The sequence below is a fragment of the Sus scrofa genome, chromosome 13 (genome assembly GCF_000003025.6).
Source record: "Sus scrofa isolate TJ Tabasco breed Duroc chromosome 13, Sscrofa11.1, whole genome shotgun sequence".
NCBI lineage: Eukaryota > Metazoa > Chordata > Mammalia > Artiodactyla > Suidae > Sus > Sus scrofa.
Genome location: NC_010455.5, coordinates 180,542,510 through 180,547,613, shown reverse-complemented (window position 1 = coordinate 180,547,613; position 5,104 = coordinate 180,542,510). Strand labels below are relative to the sequence as shown.

At 41.0% G+C, this 5,104-nt stretch overlaps 1 pseudogene; it reads right to left on the bottom strand.

Annotated features, from left to right (window-relative positions):
• LOC110256265 lies at positions 1,291-2,888 on the bottom strand (annotated as a pseudogene).

The window sequence follows — 5,104 nt, the reverse complement described above, 5'->3', positions numbered from 1 at the left end:
TACAATTTTAAAAGCGTCCAAGGTGACTCTAATACCACAGTTCTAGCTTGCTCATGTCTTGAAGACGGGAGCCACCTCTTCTTAGCCATCTTTACACTAGCACAGAATTTCACATATGAGTCCATGATGTGACTAAAAGCTTAAAGACCAGTTTCATTCAACAAAACCAGGAAAAGCTAATAATCTTAAGAAAATGAGGCACTATTCTTCTGAAATTACAATATATTTAAAAGTCTATTTAGTATAACTTGACCTTCAATAGTTCAGTGTCATGAATATTTGGAAGCAAGTTACCTGAATGTGCAAACATGAACAGCTGGACTGAAATCGAACACTGACAGAGTGACGTTAAATACTGGAGTCCAAGGAGGCAAGGCCATAAATAAGAGCTTTTAGTTCCAATGTTTGACAACTGATCCTTAATGCCAGAAAGGATCACAGTAGCAGTAGGCATAGAGTATAAAAAGTACAGTGTAAAGAGTGTAGGACATTTAGTATAAGAATGACAGTGCAAATATGTTAAAAAAGAATCGGTCAGAATAATATGCAATAGTGGGAAAATCATGTTCCACTTCTCCAAATTAAATCACAAATATGTGTAACTTGGGTGCTGCATTGCTTGTTAGAAGCAAATAGTATTTTAATGCCTAAGGGTTTTTAATCTGTTAGTTGTGTCAAAATGATATGGGTTTTTTTTGCAATAGTCTTGACAGAAAGAGTTAGATAATTATGTATATCACTGGCATACCATCAGAAAGGAGAATGTATTTTAACCCAACTTTTCAGAAGGAAATGAAAAGATATGCTAAATACCTCTTTTTTTTTTTTTTTTTTTTTTTTGCTTTTTAGGGCCACACATCTAGCATATGGAGGTTCCCAGGCTAGGGTTTGAATTGGAGCTACAGCTGCCAGCCTACACTACAGCCATAGCAACACAGGATCTGAGCTGTGTCTGCAACCTACGCCACAGCTCATGGCCATACCAGATCCCTGACCCACTGAGTGAGGCCAGGGATTGAACCCGCATCCTCATGGACACTAGTCAGATTCGTTTCTGCTGCACCACAATGGGAAATCCCCTAAATAACTTTTAATGTCTCTTTCAACCCTTGGATTCTCTGAACTATTTGTATCCATCTGTCTTCAAGCTCACCGATTCTTTCCTTGGCCGTGTCATACATACTGCTGAGCCCATGGAAAGCATTCTTCATTTATGTTACAATTTTTTTTTTAACTTCTCATATTTCCTTTTGATTCTTTCCTAGATTTTCCATCTCTCTACTTACATCACCCCTCTGTCCTCTTTTTCCATTAGGACCTTTACTGTATTAATCATAGCATTTTGTTTCATTCAAAAAAATTCTTTACAAACTGTTTATTTTCCATCCATCTTATTTCCATTTTCAGTTTAAGAGCCTATGGACAAATGGCTTAAGACCACTCAAGTCTTGCTCCTACGCATTCAGGGGCCTGAGAAGTGGAAGCTGCAGTCGAGTCTTCAGTAGAAAACTACTGAAAAGGTACAGAGGGCACCTCTATTCCTTCAAACCAGGTTGCGACCTCAGATTGAGTAGCAGTGAACTCAGGAGCTGGAGTAGTGCATTCACTCTGAAATTCCTCCTTGTTCAGAGCCTTTCCAACAGTGCCCTGTATTTCCTTTTCAATCACTTTAGGATTTCTGTAGAAGTAGATAGGGAGCAGGCATGACCTTCCATGGGTGTTCCTGGGAGATGGTGCCATGCACTCGCAGAATTGCCAGGGCCAGCATCCATTACATCAGACTGGTTGAGTGAGCTCCCTTGTTGTTGCCTGGATGACAGCATCCACATAGCACAGAGGAGCATCACAGAGCAAAGGTAGGCAGGAGGTGCCTCTGTGAGAGGCTGGTGGTCAACCCTGGGATCAGTCACCACCAGATGTCTCAGCTCCGGGAATGCTGCCTGGATTTGGTTCCAAGTTCCAGGAGTGAAGCAGCCAGCAGTAGGAGTGGCTCCAGTGACAGCAGCAAACTTGAGGTCAGCTCACCGGCCAGTATTCCTGGAGGATCTAACACTGACATCAGCTGGGTTTTCAAAGGCAACAATGGTACCAGCTGCCAGCAGAAGCTTCTCTCAGGTTTCCTTCAGATTTATGATATAGATGCATCTTGTGACATACTGTTCCATGTGGAAGCCAAGGTTGGTACCACCGAAATGGGTTCCTGATGCAAAGAATTTGAGGATTTCAAGGTCTCTGGACATTGTGAAAATTTCCCTCTCAGTTACAAGAGAAACTCCGCCCTCTCTGGGTAGTGTAGAAAGGCTCATCAGAGTTATTTTCAATCCCCTGTCTGTGCATCCCCAAATCTGTGTTATATCTAAGTCTGGTTCTAAATCTTTCTCTGTTACTTTCAGACTATGTTTGTTCCTGCCTTTGCCAGCCCTTGTAATTTTGTAGTGAAAGGTGAATATGATATGTATGAATAATTAGAACTGAGATAAACAGGACTGCAATGTGAGGATTTATGTTAATTTTTGCTCTAGCAATAGAGTCTACAGGATTCAAATTTGTTTTTGCCCTTGACATTGGGCTTCCCTGAGTATGTCTCCTCAGAGAGCGTCTGCTTCTTACAGGATTCAGAAGTGTAATCCACTGTTTTGCTGGAGCCCTGTTGGTGTGGTGGTTTGGTGTGGGTGAAGGAGCACATCTACGATCCTTCAATTAAATCTCAGTGTCCTTTTCCTTGGACTGTGACCTTTACAGGTGTTTCTAGATGGTACAGCTTCTCCTACCCACTGCTCTGTACTCCCTTTTCTGGCTGCACTGCAGCCATCCCAATCTATTTCCATGAACCTCTGATCCTTGTTGACAATGTTGTTTTGTTTGCTTGTTTTCGTTCTTTAGGGGAAACGGGGAGTTCCCATCGTGGCTCAGTGGTTAGTGAATCCGACTAGGAACCGTGAGGTTGTGGGTTTGATCCTTGGCCTTGCTCAGTGGGTTAAGGATCCGGCGTTGCCGTGAGCTGTGGTATGGGTTGCAGACGTGGCTGGGATCCCGCCTTGCTAGGGCTCCGGCATAGGCTGGTGGCTACAGCTCCGATTAGACCCCTAGCCTGGGAATCTCCATATGCTGAAGGAGTGGCCCTAGAAATGGCAAAAGGACAAAAAAAAAAAAAAAAAAAAAAAGGAGGGGGGACAGGAAGCCCACAGGGGGTGGAGTGGAAGGACTTCTCTTCCACCAGCTGGGAAAAGGCTCTGAAAAATCCTTTCCCCAGGAGTTTTAAGCATAATAATCCTCATTATATTCAAAACTGTTGGTTTATTTCACAATGATTATTCTTCCTTCCCCCACCAGAGCCACAGGGCTCTTTCTTGGATCTTCACAGTAAGAACCTAGTAGAGGTACCAGACTCAGAGCCCATGAAAATGTGGGGCCCTTTCCAGACAGCAGCCGTAGAAGTTCCTCAGTTTTATCTTACTCCACGATCTGCTTCCAGCCATTCACCAAAATTACCCTTTCAGTGTTCCTACGAGTTTATGGCTCCAGAAGCTTCTGTTCAAGGTCAGCAAGTCTCACCTGTGTCTCTCTAGATGAACTTGTCTCTTCAGATTTCTGCCTGGCAATTTGCCCAGTGACTTCAGGTCTCTGACAGGTTCAAGAATCACCACGGATTTTCAGTTGGTCCAGTTTTTTCTGTTACACTATTGTAAAGACAGCAGTGACAACTTCCAAATCCTTTACCTGTCAAAGATGAACCCAGAAGCCTGTTATTTCTAATTGTATATTTCTAAACTTGTAAGCACACATAATAATAGTTAATTGCGAGATATAAAAATATTCTACTGGAACTAAATATCTTATTGAAGTATATTTTAAAACTTAAAAGAAATTAAAAGCTGTCCGGGTTTAATCTGAGTTGAAGCTTAATGTTTTAGTTTTTGTCAATTTTCACTGTTGAAACAGCGAACATTGTTTTTAGTTATTTATGAAACAGTTTCCTTTCAATTAATAAACATAACAATAGCAATCACTGCCATTTCATACAATCTTCCTCAGAGGTTACATTATTTATACTCCCATTAATCAAGAGTAATATTTGTATTTATTTTGTTCTGTCAGTTTATTTTGAGCATTAATATATTTATTTAAATAACTCATGGTATCTGGAAACTTTGTTCAAGCTCAGCATTTCACTGTACATTTATGAAACTTCTTATTCTGGCTTCTTAACCTAAAATACTTTTTGTATCAGATTTAGTGCCACAATCTCAGGATTATTTTGATTATTGAAACTTTTCTGGAATAAAGGGAAAGTATTGTTACTTGGATGGGCTTTAAATATGGCACCTTGATGTATTGAATATTTTAAGTTGAAGGAATTTGAGAAATGGAAGGTGCTGGAAGGACTCTCTGCCCTTCTCTGAGGCAGGTCATAAGACCCCGAAGTGAGAGGTGCCCTCTTGCTACCAGGAGGAAAGCAGCATCCTCATCTCTGAATGTGAATGAACAGATCCTGTTAACTTTCCTCCTGTTCACCTCACTTACCTCAGACCCTTTTTATCCTGTCACATTTTCCCATGATTTGTCATTCTTCAACAAACTCACCATAAAAACAGTGCTTCTTCATGCAGTTCTCATTGTGGCTCAGCCAGTTAAGAACCTAACCTAACATGAGGATGCAGGTTCGATCCCTGGCCTCACTCAGTGGGTTAAGGATCCAGCATTGCTTCAAGCTGCAGTGTAGGTCACAGATGCGGCTTGGATCTGGTGTTGCTGTGGCTGTGGCACAGGCCGGCAGCTGCTGCTCCAATTGAATGCTTAGCTTGTGAATTTCCATATGCCACAGGTGTGGCTGTAAAAAGAAAATGACAACAATAAACACTGCTTCTTTGGGTCTTCACTTCCTTATGAAGGTGCCTATGTTATATAAAACTTAGGTTAAATAACTTTTTATGCTTTTTAAAATAATTAATATGTCAAGAACCTGGATGGAAGGGTAGAAGGAAAATGATATATTTTTCTTTCAGACATTACAAATAAAGTTTTATTTTTGTCTTTTGGTTTTGGTTAATATGAGAGAGTCACTGACAGATGCTACAACAAGCCACCAACATTATCCAAGTTT